This window comes from Rhinatrema bivittatum, chromosome 2 (assembly GCF_901001135.1).
Source record: "Rhinatrema bivittatum chromosome 2, aRhiBiv1.1, whole genome shotgun sequence".
NCBI lineage: Eukaryota > Metazoa > Chordata > Amphibia > Gymnophiona > Rhinatrematidae > Rhinatrema > Rhinatrema bivittatum.
In genome coordinates this window covers 191,891,989-191,906,320 of record NC_042616.1, presented here as the reverse complement: position 1 = coordinate 191,906,320, position 14,332 = coordinate 191,891,989, and the positions used below count along the sequence as shown (strand labels likewise).

Sequence of the window (14,332 nt, the reverse complement as noted above, 5' to 3'; positions counted from 1 at the left end):
TCAAGTACTTAGATTATGAGCCCTCTGGGAAAGGGAAAATACCTACAGTACTTATATGTAACTCATTTTGAGCTACAATGAAAAGATTTGAGCCAAATAAAAAAATCAATAAATAGATGTTCTCAAAGGCAGCCTCAGTTCTTTGCAGTATATCACAAGTCTAGTTACTAGCTGCTCATAGTGCTTTTTCAAGAAATTGGTTTTGATTGATCTAAGTTTAGAATAGTTTTGGGATAACTTTAATATTGTTGCAAACTACTGGTTAGTTGAAATAATTCAAACAGAGCGGTTTGCTCTTAATCAATTTCAATATTTCCAACTGCCCAAGTCATAATGAAATTACATTTTTTTTATTGATTCTTTTTATAGTACTGCAATGCTGAGGTAGTTATGCAGGGTTGATTGATATTAGACAGGTAATAAGTTAGACTTCAACCTTTATTGTATTCCACTAACAGAGAAAAACTCTTTTACTTAACAGAGAAAAGCTCTTTAATATAAAATCATTTAGCAACTGGTTTACAGCTTCTTTTTCTCCTTTTTTCCCTATTAAATTGTTAACTAGTCATTATACTAAGGAATCAGTAAATGAGAGGAAGAATGGGATAGATTTTCAAAAGATCTAGGCAAAGTGTTGTTTTTTCAACAGAAATGCCTCTGAAAATTAACCTCCAGATGGAATAATTCAATGCAATGATATCGTCCCTGACTTCCTTCTAACTAGGCCAAGCTATAATAGCATTTATTAGAGCAAACCCAATGTCAATGGGAACAGTTATTGTAATACCATATCCCATCATCCCTATCAGGACTTTGGGCTGATATTGCTGTACTGCAAGTTTGAATTCCATCTGCTATTGTTTCTTTACATTTGAGCTCAGGCTGCCATACATATTTTACAAATGACCCCACCCTGATGCTGACATCATCTCTGAGACCTTACCCTCAAGCCCAATTCAGCTACTTATTGCAAGCTCAACGCCAACCGTGGCATGCCATAGTGGTGCCATGAAGAGGCCCAACATAGAGGAACACCCCTATGCGTGCCCCTTTGTGGCCCTACTTTGCAGATATGGTACGGTTTTACATTTTTAAATCTTTATATGGTTAATTTAATTTTAATATTAATCTAATTAAGTAGATCGCCTTACTCTGCTCACTGGAAATTGGAAAAAAAGGAGGCTTCATGTATTGTCAAATGTATTAGTTATTTGCTTGGCATTTTTAGGTTGATAGTTTAGTACTGGAAGCCAAACTCTTTGATGTATACTTTTAAGAGTAAGACTGGTTTAGTGGGTTCATTGATTTTTTTTAAACATATTTGTGGCCTTTGTTCACACAGGTTTGCTATATAATTCAATAATGGCAGACATGCATACTGATTGTGCCTCTATTCAGATTGCATATGGGAGGAGTAGATAATTCTTTTGGGGATGTTAAATTCACTGGTTTGCCTATTTGACAGTATATGGTACTTGTATACTCAGGCTACCACATAGGAAGATATATCAGGCTCCTGTCATGATGAAGATAGGCTGCCCACTCTGATTGAAACAAGATAGACATTTTTTCTCTTTTATTGTGTAGCTCTTATGACATTTTGGCCATTTCCAAATCATGGCATTCGGATAGTGACCAGGTAATTATACTGCAGCTGTGCTCCCCAGGTTATAAATGTTTATATCAACACAGGGTGGGGAAAAAAAAGGTGGTGGGGTGGTGGGGTGGACTTAGCTATCTCATTACTTACTTCCTCCATCAAAGTGCTTTTAGGAGCTGAATTTATGTTAATGAAAGTTGCCTCATGGTATCTATGTTTGCTGTATTGTCGGAACTAAATATTGGCACCTTTTCCTCTACCTGCTTGGTTTGCCATGTGGTCCCGCAAAAAAAAATGCATCTTGCATGTGAGTACCACTACCTATTTTTCTAGAAAGAAAGCACTGATTCTCCTAATCATGACCCCCACAGAACTGGTACTCTCACCTTACACCAAGTATATCAACGTTTTGATACTTGGGGCAGTCCTAACAAGAGAATTAATACAGATTTTTTTGTCCACTATTGCCGCTTTGAATTTGGTCTAGCTGATTAATGGTCCAGCTCTTAAATTGGGCCGCATGCTGGATCTATTACTGATCCCTGACTCTGCATAATAAGTTTAGAATGTCTCACCTGCTTATTCATCCCATACCATGGTCTGATCATCATTTTATTCAGTTTAATTTAAGATCAACATTATCTTGCCAATTTGAAGTTAGTGGGAAGTCCAATAAGTTGTTTAAAGGGGCTATTAACTCTTCTCACTTTGTGACACAATGGAATAAATTTCAGTGTAACCTAGATTTTACTAATATGTCAATGCTTACTCAATTGTTTTATAGTAATTTGAGCAGTACCTTGGATATTGTTGCTCCTCTAAAAGGTGTTCAATTACTAAGCGATTCAAGCATGATCCTGGTTTTCTTATTCATTAATTCTATTGAAAAGAACTGTCCATCAAACAGAGCATGCATGTTTAATAATCAGTTCTTAGCTGAAAAGGCAGCTTTCTATGAAATGTAGTCAGTTTATAAAGTAGCTTTGTATGTTATTAAAAAGTCCTATTTTTCTGCTAGATTACAGACCTCAACAAATTGGCCCAGAGATATATTTGTTATAGTTTTAATAATGTACCCTTAGGATAAGGAACAGTGTGATGTTAGTGCGGATTGCAAGACATATGCAAAATACTGCACCAGCAAGCTAGATAATGGTTAAAAGATGCTAATGACCAGTAACCAGATTTCTAGTGAATTGGAGTTAAGATGCTCTTCCTCAATAGTATGGGGTCATTTTAGTCAGGAATCCCTCTTAGAAGTTGAGAAAATCATGAGCAATCTTAGACCCTCCACTTCCCCATTGGATGTCTGTCCATTTTGGCTTTTGTGAGTGCTTAAGACAGTTTACTGCTATACTTCACAAGACTGTTAATTTGTCATTGTTTTAGGGTGCTGTTCCTGAAATTGACAAATTAGCCATATTAAAAAAGCCCAACCCTTCGCTCATAAAGCCTGCTAGCTCCAGACCTATTTCCATCCTGCCAACTATTGCAAAGATCCTGGAGAAGGCTGTACTTATTCACCTGCAGGATTATTTGGAAGATTATAGTATACTGAATCCTTTTCAGGCCAGGTTCCATAAGGGTCATTCAGCTGAGATGCTGTTAGTCTCATTGTCTGATGCAGTATTGTGTACCCTTGATGATGACAGTGCTATCATTCTGATATTGTTGGATATCTGCCACCTTCAGCTCTGTCAGGCATGACATTTTATTGTAAAGGGTGAAGAAGATATGCATAGGCAGCATCATTTTCTGTTGGTTTCAAGCTTTTCTGTTTGGGTGTAAACAACAGGTCAGAAATGGGGTGCAAAATTTGTCATGGTCACCTTTTCCATTGGAGTTCCTTAGGGGTCAACCCTGTCTTCCATTATATTCAACTTATATTTGCAACCTCTCTGTTCTCTTATTTAAGCACATAAAGTTCCATTTAGACTGTATGCTGATGATCTTCAATCGATTTTGCCAGTCCATGGCAATTCTCTGGATGCTCTGAAGTTAATGTTCCTTTGTCTGCATGACATGAATATATGGTTAAATCAGAATGGATTCGTGTTAATGTGATTCAGACAGAAGCACAACGGATTAGCTGAAGTCTGCCCCCCCCCCCACTACCTTGTCAATCACCTAATTGACTTTTCCCCAGAAATGTGTGACCAGAAGTTGCTCTAGATGCTAATATATCAACAAAATCTCATTTGCAAGATGGGGTTACATCTGATTTTTATATACCGTGAGTAATTAGATGACTCAAATATTTTTTTTCTCAATATGATGTTGCCTATTGGTCCAAGCTTTCTTTCTGATTGTGTTAGATTATTGCAATGCACTTTATTGTGGTCTCCCAAAATATTTGGATGAGGTTCCAATATAACTTTACTGACAGTTGATTTTAAATTGAAATACATGACAATGCACAAGTCCTTATTCAATACAGTCCATTACATAATCCTCTTCCAATAAATCTATAACTCTGTAAGGGTGGCATTATCTACTATTCATTTCCATATCCCATCCCAATTTTAGGAGCAGTTTTGGAGCTTGCTCTCAAAATAGTGGATATGATACTTGGATTGGTTTAGATGGCATAATTCAAAGTCACATTTCTTATATCTTAATTCAGATGTCTTTAAAAGACTTCTTATTGTTTCTTCAACCTCCTCATTTCCATTGATGGTATCTGGATGGCATCTCCTGACTTCCCGCCAAAATATCTGGATGATATTTCAAGTGGATAGCACCAGATGGGTAGCACTGTTTTCCTTTTGTCCTCCATTCCTTTTCAGGGACATAGCTGGATGTTCCAGACTCTTTCAACCTATAGTTGATGGAGTCTAAATTCCTCTAGCAAGGGGAATTTAGTTGACAACAAAAATAGGTCAAGTCTCCATAAATCCAGAACCAAAAGGAAGGAAGGGCAGATAGAACTTCCTGCAAAAGAAATTTACAAAAATGAACAAAGCAAGTTCTTAATCAAAAATGAAAGAACACTTTTACTACTCTTTCTAAACCCAAGCCTTACCTTATAAGGCCCAAAAGTCTTCTTTCCCAAAAAAAATAACTGGACAGAAACATGAACAGGAAGAGCATCATCCTGCCTCTTGAAAAGCTTAGCTAAAAATCCACACTCTTTCTAGATGCTTCCCTCTTTTATAGGAACAGGAAGCAACCAACATAGTAGTCCTCACATGGGAGCTAGAGACCACTTGGTATACTTCTCCTCTACCTACACCGAAGGTACAGTTTTTGTAGTAGAGTCCCAGTAGAGCCCTACATCATCTAGAGCAGCGCTTCTCAACCGGTGTGTCGCGACACACTAGTGTGTCGCCAAACACCAGTAGGTGTGTCGCGTCTCCCGGTGTCCCACTGCCCCGTTGTACTTTCCTTCTCCCTTTTTTCCAGCCCCCGCGGTCCAATTGAAAGCCTCCTTTCTTCCTACCCCCACAGCCCAATCGGAAGCCTCCTTCATTTTGCCTTCCCCCGCGCAGGCCAATCGGAAGCCTCCTCCCTGCCACCTGCCAGTGGGAGTAGGAAGAAGGGAGGAAGCCTTTGATTGGCCGGTGAGGCAGGCATGGCACTGCCCGGGAGTGGGGTGGGAGGAATAGCAGTGTAGAACCCTGACGTAGCAAGGCCGCTACGGGAGCCCATCCCCGTAGCGGTGAAGAGGAAACCCGACCGTGACGGTGCAAGGCCGCTACGGGAGCCCATCCCCGTAGCGGTGAAGAGGAACCCGACCCCGACGGTGCAAGGCCGCTACGGGAGCCCATCCCCGTAGCGGTGAAGAGGAAACCCGACCGCGACGGTGCAAGGCCGCTACGGGAGCCCCGACTGCGACGGTGCAAGGCCTCTACGGGAGCCCATCCCCGTAGCGGTGAAGAGGAAACCCGACCGCGACGGTGCAAGGCCGCTACGGGAGCCCATCCCCGTAGCGGTGAAGAGAAAACCCGACCGCGACGGTGCAAGGCCGCTACGGGAGCCCATCCCCGTAGCGGTGAAGAGGAAACCCAACCGCGACGGTGCAAGGCCGCTACGGGAGCCCATCCCCGTAGCGGTGAAGAGGAACCCGACCGCGACGGTACAAGGCCGCTACGGGAGCCCATCCCCGTAGCGGTGAAGAGAAAACCCGACCCCTAGCGATGAAGAGGAAACCCGACCTCTGACTGAGGCGCCCATCCCCGTGGCGCCAAAAAAAGAAGGCCCGCCGGATTAAAGCCATGGCTGAACTGGCGCCCATCCCTGCAGTGAAGGAAGAAGTTATTTTTGGTGAGAGCTGGTGTGTCTGTGTGTGAATGGGTGCCTGGGTGAGAGCTTGTGTGTGAATGGGGGCCTGGGTGAGAGCTTGTGTCTGTGGGTGTGAATGGATGCCTGGGTGAGAGCTTGTGTCTGTGGGTGTGAATGGATGCCTGGGTGAGAGCTTGTGTCATTGGGTGTGAATGGGTGCCTGGGTGAGAGCTTGTGTCTGAGGGTGTGAATGGGTGCCTGGGTGAGAGCTTGGGTCTGAGGGTGTGAATGGGTGCCTGGGTGAGAGCTTGTGTGCGAATGGGGGCCTGGGTGAGAGCTTGTGTCTGAGGGTGTGAATGAATGCCTGGGTGAGAGCTTGTGTCTGAGGGTGTGAATGGGTACCTGGGTGAGAGCTTGTGTCTGAGGGTGTGAATGGGTACCTGGGTGAGAGCTTGTGTCTGTGGGTGTGAATGGGTACCTGGGTGAGAGCTTGTGTCTGTGGGTGTGAATGGGTACCTGGGTGAGAGCTTGTGTCATTGGGTGTGAATGGATGCCTGGGTGAGAGCTTGTGTCTGTGGGTGTGAATGGATGCCTGGGTGAGAGCTTGTGTCTGTGGGTGTGAATGGATGCCTGGGTGAGAGCTTGTGTCTGTGGGTGTGAATGGATGCCTGGGTGAGAGCTTGTGTCTGAGGGTGTGAATGGGTACCTGGGTGAGAGCTTGTGTCATTGGGTGTGAATGAATGCCTGGGTGAGAGCTTGTGTCATTGGGTGTGAATGGGTGCCTTGGTGAGAGCTTGTGTGTAGGGGTGTGAATGGAAGCCTGGGTGAGAGCTGGTGTGAATGGGTGTAAGAGCTTTTGTGTGTGATTGAGAGCTTGTATGTAAGAGAACATGAGTGTGATTGAGAGAGAGAAACTGGTCAGGAAGATGACTGGTGTGAAAGAGACCGAGACTGGTCGTGGGGTCTAATTGGGGGTGTGTGTGTTGTGAGTGACTGGTTGTGGGTGCTAAGGAAGAAGATCGAGGACAGAGCTTCAGCAGCCCTTGCTGCTTCTGGTTAGTGCTATTGGCCTGGAAGGGAAAGGAGTAGGAGAGTTGCTGGAGAGGGTAAGTAAAGGTGGCTTTTTAAATTTATTTTTCTTGATTGACTGCCATTTTAATTATTGGGTATTATGCGATGTCTGCTGTTTTGAAGTATTTTATTGATATTTGGACATGTTTTAATAATTTTTATGAGTATTTAATTGAATATTATTCTGTTTAGCAGCTGTTTTGTAACATTTTTGGTATAACTTTACAATGATTTCTGTGTGGGGCTCTGTAGCAGCTTGGCTTATTCTGTTTTCCCAATAGGAAATGTTTTAGTGTTTATGGCCTGGTTTAATAGTTGTATTTCTTAGATAGGGTTATTACTGTTTGCGTATGTTCCGTAATACAGGTGTAACTTTGTGCAGGTTAGTTTGTGTGCATTATTGCAAATCCTGAGTCTGTTAGGTGCTATATTTCTCTTTCCATTTCTCCAGGTTCGCACTGTATGCAGAGTGGCTTTTTTGGTTTTCCGTTCCAGTTTCTGTCTCCATATTTATAATTTGTGTTTTATCTCTACTTGGTGAAGGTCAGTTCTGGGTGTGTGACCAAAGTGAGGTATTTTACTAGCATGTAGGCATTTGTATCAATCTTATTTGATGTGTTTTCTCAATAGGATATGCATTAGTGGTAAATTACTGTCTTTTCATAAGGAAGGCTATTGTGCCTGGTAGTAAAGGGAATTTGTTTTGCTTTTACTGAGATGTCATCAGAACCAGAATATCTTTTTTTTTTGTATGGTGAGTTGTACCGGTTATGCCCTAGATCTGCTCTGCACTCATTGCTGGGGGTTGAGAGGATTCCTGTGGATGCAGAGTGCATGTTTACATTTAGCCCCGTGATGGTCACATGTTCAGTGTGTCACGCATGTGAGAACCATTTGTCAGGTGTGTCCCGGCCAAAAAAAGGTTGAGAACCACTGATCTAGAGTATTGCAAATGATTCAAAATGTGATTTGTTGCCTCAATACACCTCGCCCTATATAGAACATATCAAACCCCATTTCCAGAGTCTGCACTAATTGCCAGTAGAAAATAGAATTAAATGTAAGATAGTTACTTTAGTTTTCAAATTATTAAATAGCTTTGATGGTAACTTTAAAATGAGCACGCAGATGCCCATATGCATGTGTATGGGAACGTGAACACACAAATGCTACAATTTAAAATTGTGCGCACAGTTGTGCGCATATGATTTAAAATACGTCTAGCGCATTTATATGTGCTCCTAATTTTAAGCGGTTACTTGAGCAAACATAATTTGCATATCTTCCTTAGGACTTTGTCAGCTTCAATGCACACAGGTAAGTAGATTTTAAAACGTGCTTGTGTGAAGTACATTCCCAGTTTTACCAATTAGTCCACCAGTTTGCCCAGTCTGTCTTGAGGTCATCCAAACCCCTCTGGTTCTTCATCCTGCACTCCCCCCAATTGACCCAGAGATTTATGCAGACTTACAACTCATCAAAAGCAGAAGTAAACATGTGCGGCTAACAGCCCACGTGTGCCATAGCCACCAGATTTAGAGGTGAATTTAAAAAGCAGGGCGCATTCCAAAATCGGGAGATACGTGCACAAGTTGGGCTTGCGCATGCCCACCGAATTTTAAAAGATGCCCAGATGTGCACGTATCTCCCATTGCACACACATCTCAACATTTTTCAAAAAGGGTTGGGGTGTGGGCATGGTCTGGGCAGGAAATGGATGTTTCGGGGCGTGGCCAGGAGATGTGCATGTAAATACTTGCACACCTGGACACACACCCATATCCCCTGCACATAAGTTTACTTCTGCTATGGAGGAAGTGTAAGTTTAAAAATGAAAAGAAAGAGCCATTTCTCAGGGGTTTAAAAGGTCTAGGGTAACTGGGGGAGTGCAGACTATCAAACCAGAGGAATTTGGAAGACAAAGCTGTTAACTGGGCGAACTGGTGGACAAACTGGTGAAACTGGCAATGGTTGGACGTTCGCCCCTTTTAAAATTTCCCGACTTACATGGTAGAAACTGGATTTATGCACATAGGCATGCGCAAGTTATAAAATGGCTGCGTGTTTTGGCGTGCACGACACACACTTGCCAAAGTGTGCCTGCACGCTGGTTTGAAAGGCCCATATATGTGAGTATACGAGCCATGCATGAGCAATGCATATTTTAAAAGCTACAAATTACATGTGTATATACGAAGGACAGAGTTGGAGCATGTCAGGTGCATTCTGGGGCTGGGCCATTTGTAAATCTATATTCTAAGATGATATTTTTACTGAAATCCGCTTAGAATGATAGGTTTCAATATAAACAGACTATAAAAGCTTTAAATAAATAAATAATGCATAACTGTCACTCTGTAATTGATCCTCTTTTTTTATGAACATTTATCAAGTCCAGCAAGTACACTGCAATTTCCCAAGTCAGTGACTTCCATAGTATAGTGTCCAGCCACATCGTCCTGAACAATCTAAGACTAGTTCTGGATTAGCATCAATAACTGCCTTCAGCCTCCCTGATTAGGCTAACAGAAGCCAGACAATATTGTCTCGGTCTCCTGCATTTAATTTCCTGGTTTCTGCTGCTACAACAGATTAGTTTAGAGTCTATATTCCTGCATTTATGATCCTTGGCTTGATCCTGCTCTTACCTCAGTTTACTTGGATCCTTAAATATTCTTGCTAGATCCTCCCTTAACCTGCTTCTCCTCATTTTGAATTCTTGAATCTTGACTCCAGCCTGATTTTGACTCTGAGTTTACATGTACCTTTGGTGATCTTGACTTCTTAAGGTACTATCCTCAGCTTGTGAGTACGCGTGTAAAGGCTCTAACACATATCCGCAGTAGGGATATTTTAAATGTTACGCGTGTACTTGCACACACATGCCTAATATGGGCACATGCATGCACCTTTTAAAATTTACTTGCCCAAGATTACAACAGATGAGAGTGACAAAAGTAGAATTTAAACACAAATTGCTTGGTTCCCAAGTTATTATTCGGACTACTTGGCCACTCATTCTCTCCCATATAGACTCTTAAAGGGAAGATCAGGTGATCATTCGGCACATATCCTTCTTCATGATGGTTATAATGGTGTGTGCTCTGGAATTTTGCCCTTGTTTTATGGCTTATATCTTTTCAGTAGCATCTCTCTAACAGTCATGGGTGATTTCATCCCTGTCAATCATGGATCACATTGCATACTTTCTGGACAGAGTCACTGTAACTTTCCAACCAGGATATGTTTTTGGCTTTGTGAAGAGAAGTGTCTCCTGTTGATTTGGTAAACCAAACCAAGAGAAAAACAAAGCATGTAGCCTTGCAATGTCTGGCACAGAGGAGCTATAGACAGTTCTCAGCAGTTTCAGAAAGTATGTTGATCTTGACTTTTTTCACTACTATCAGCATTTTTTTGTAATATTCCATTTTTGGTTCATAGAAGTGAGCATAAATTCTCTTCAGCCTGTAGAACTGGACCTTGAACCTTATGCCTTGTATTTCACAGAACCAGGCAAGCAGCAACATGAGCACCTTCACAACTAGCCTATGGACACAGCTCTTCATTATTTGTTCAATGAATCTTTCCAGAAGGTGGTGTTGCTAAATGTGTTAACTCATTTTGGATGCTATAGGTGCTTACATGAATAATTGCTAGAGATGTGCGAAACCTGAACCTATTGGTTCGGGCTTCGGTTTCAGCCCGCCATAAGAAATTTAATTTTTCCCACAGTTCGGGCCGTTAGTGAGCACTAGCTCCCCTTTAGTGTGTGCTAACATTTAAACGTTAGTGCGCACTAACCTGAAAAATAAATTTTTCCAAAATTTCAGAAACATTTTGTTCATTTTTCAGGTTCACCGAAACAGATGGATTTGCATACACTGGGTCTCCAATGTATGCAAATTTATTTCATGAATATACATTGTGGCTATCCTGAAAACCTGACTGGATAGGTGTGCTTCCAGGAGAGGGTTGGGAAACACTGATCTAGAGGAGGAGCCTGAAGGAGGTAGAAGAATGAGTGGAAATTTCAGATGCTGTGTCAGCATTGTGGAGAGATAGAATCATGAATCAATATTTCTACTGATTCCTTCTAAATCTGATTTATATTGATTAAATTTGATATCCATAGCTAACTAGTTGTAGACTGTATGTGCATGGGTGTCGTGTCCACAGTGCACAGTGGTGCACAGGCACCACCAGCTTTAAAATGGGATATGTTGTGCTCCACCAACTTATGAAGCTATGACTCTACCCCCTGCCCCGGAAAGATAAGAGCTGCCACCCACTACTGCTGTTCCCTCTTAGTTGCACATAGGCATGCACAGCTTCCTCCCTCCCCCTAGTGCAGGAAGCCAGATGGGGCTGTGGTGGAACCCATCCCACCACGGCCCAAAGTGAAGAGGAGGCCAGAGTGGAATCTGGTGGATTCCATCCCATCACGGCCCGACGTGAGGAAGATGCCGGCCTCTTAGAGTTGGTGTATCATATTCCTTTCCTGGCCTTATTCAAATCCAGGTTAAAAAAATACCTTTTTGAGGCTGCTTTTAAATCTCAACTCCTGATTATCCTGCTCACATTCTTATTGATTGCAACCATTTTCTTAATAAATGAAATTTACAAAGTCTCTTTGCCCTGTGTGTTTGTCTTGATTAGATCTTCAGCTCTACTGAGAAAGGAATGTCTCTTAAATATTTTCGAACAGCACAGTGTACATTGAGTAATGCTATAGAAGTGATTACTACTTATTAGTATTATGCTTCTGTATTTTTCTGTGTTTCACAAGTTAGAACATTAAATGTTGAAGATGATTGTGTTGTATGAGGCAGTTGAACATTCCTTTTTCTGTTCCCTTATCCTTCCTGTGCTAATTTGTTTTCTATATTTACTTCCTACCTGACAAGCCATCTTATCCTAGGAGAAGTGGAATAGAGACTGAAGCTTTTGTGAAGGGATTGTTCCTCCTTGGTGTCTAACGTAAGGCAAGGCAAAGTATGAAAAGAAAATAAGGTTTTCGAATTAATTTTGCTATTCTGCATACATATGATCCTTTCTTAACTCCTCTACAGCATTCTTCTTAATTCCTTCTAATTATTACACTTTTTCTACCACAAATGATAGATTTCTATTTTTCTTTTTCCCAACTGAATACCATACAGTCAGGGTGTGTAAATAGTTCTGATATATTTAAATGAGGCAGTATAGTGACTTGAATTGTGAACAAACCTTTTTTTTACTTCTTATCCTTACCTGACATCACTGCAAGACCATAATCAGAGGATTTCCTTTGGCCAACCTCTGATTTTTGAGAGAATTGATATTAAGCTGCTTTTGACAGAGCACAGAACTATGAATCTGGAAATCCTTTTAATTCTCTACACACTTCACCATGTGAGCTATTGCAAAGCTGTAACCCTGTGTGCAAATGTAGCTTTTAAGAGTGAGGAATGAATATTATAATATTGGTGTCACAATGTATAGCTCTCATTCTATCAATTTCACAGACACTTATTGTTGAGAGTGGTGACCTTCTTACTAGGCATCATCCGACGATAATAATTAATGATGGCCATGCTCTAAGACAGAGTATAGCAAACGTATTGAGCCGCAAACACCCATCCTTTCATGCAATTGTTTGGTGCCCCCAAAGATGGTTTACTTACTCTCTCTCTCTCTCTCTCTCCCTTTCTCTCTCTCTCTCTCTCTCTATCATATAAGGAGATGGAAATTGCAAAATAACATGAAAATAAGAACATTCTGTTTATTAATCACTCACAATCTCATGTAATAATCTAATGACATAAGACATCATAATATAAGAAAAGCTAGCTAACTCCGTGAACTGAAAATTGAAAAAAAAAAAGCTAAGTGACTAGCACTCAGTAGTGAACATCCGGCGCATGTCCACCTTTTGCAGACTTTCATTGTAGCATAAGATGCTTTGATGTGAACATTTCAACTCAACCAGACTCCTATTGGAGAAGCTTATCCATGGAATATTCCCACTGAATCTACCTCTAAGCAGCTGCTTTTCCTACATCTTGAAGCAGGTTTCCTTTTTCCAAGGATTTATATAAAGACTTTAATAATTTCTTACATAGTCACTTAGATATTTTTCCATTTTTCAGTACATGGCGTTGGCTAGCTTTTCTTATATTATGACATCTTATATCATTAGATTATTAAACGAGATTGCGAATGATTAATAATCACAATTTTCTTATTTTCATGTTATTTTGCATAGTGTTCAAGTAAAAAAAAAAAGCAAGGGGAAAGATTACAGAGTTTAAAGACTCTACAAAAAATTTCCTTAAATATATCGAACACGGCATCAGAAAAAGATCATGTACTGTAATTTACATCCACTGCCTCTTGCCACACAATGGGACTCAAGTGGTATCAGCAATATACACTTTTGTTTTCATTCATCTGCCTGTTCTTTTTTAATTCTTTTAACCTATTAAAATACTTTATTAGAAATATGGGTTACAGGTGCTTTCCTTAATCACTTCAATGTGCCACTAACTGTATATGCATGCTAACAAAGCGAGAGGCGGTAGATGTAAATTACAATGTATGATCTGTTTCTGGTGCCGTGTTTGATGTATTTAAGGTAATTTGTTTGTAGAGTCTTTAAACTCTGTCATTTTTCCCCTTGCTTTCTTATTTTTTTGAGTTGATCAGTAAAGGGTTTCGGCTTTTGTTTTGATGTAATTTTGCACAGTGTTTCCATTTCCTTATATTTATGTTATGCACATTTATTAGGACACTTAAATATTTTTACTGCCTTATATATTGTATTATCTATGAGATTATAAGTCTAAGTGGACCCACACACACACACACACAATAGTTTAGTTAATAGGTCTTTATTATATACACTATAATACAGCAGACATCAGAACACTGTAATCATCAGTACTTACTGCATCCTATCACTGCATCAGACTGGGAAGTCCCGATTTCAGCCGAAGACAGGAGCCAGAGTGTTCGGGTTAGTCCCGGGCAGCGAGTCCATTCCACAGGTGAAACTTCTGGCTTCCCCAAAAGATCCCCCCCTCCCCTTTATAATGCTGCACAAACAAGTGGGCGTGCGAAGTTCTAATCCTGAATCTGTGAACAGACAGAATAGTAAGATACGATCCAAACAACAGGACGCTGGCCAGGCGCCCAGCCATCTTTTTCTCTGCCAGTCATAAACAATCAGAAAGTTCACCTCTGGGTTACAAAACAATATATTTTTTTCATGCTGTTACATTTATTTAGAGGTAAAATAGTCACATGCATACTATGTATGTGTGTGTGTGTGTGTGTGTGAGTGTGTGTGTGTGTGTGTGGGTGGGTGTGTGTGTTTAATATTTATATATACACATATACACACACACACACATAAAGGATAATCAGCAGGCAACCACACTGCCAACCAGTGGCTCAAAACAG

General features: G+C 41.0%; 1 long non-coding RNA gene across 1 annotated transcript; it reads right to left on the bottom strand.

The window, feature by feature from the left end:
- Positions 1–3,916: 3,916 nt before the first annotated feature.
- On the bottom strand, positions 3,917–13,956 carry LOC115084305. The gene is made up of 2 exons (XR_003854518.1): positions 13,819–13,956; positions 3,917–4,531 (listed from the first exon to the last, which is right to left on the bottom strand). It is a non-coding gene; the product is annotated as an uncharacterized LOC115084305 (long non-coding RNA).
- Positions 13,957–14,332: the final 376 nt, after the last annotated feature.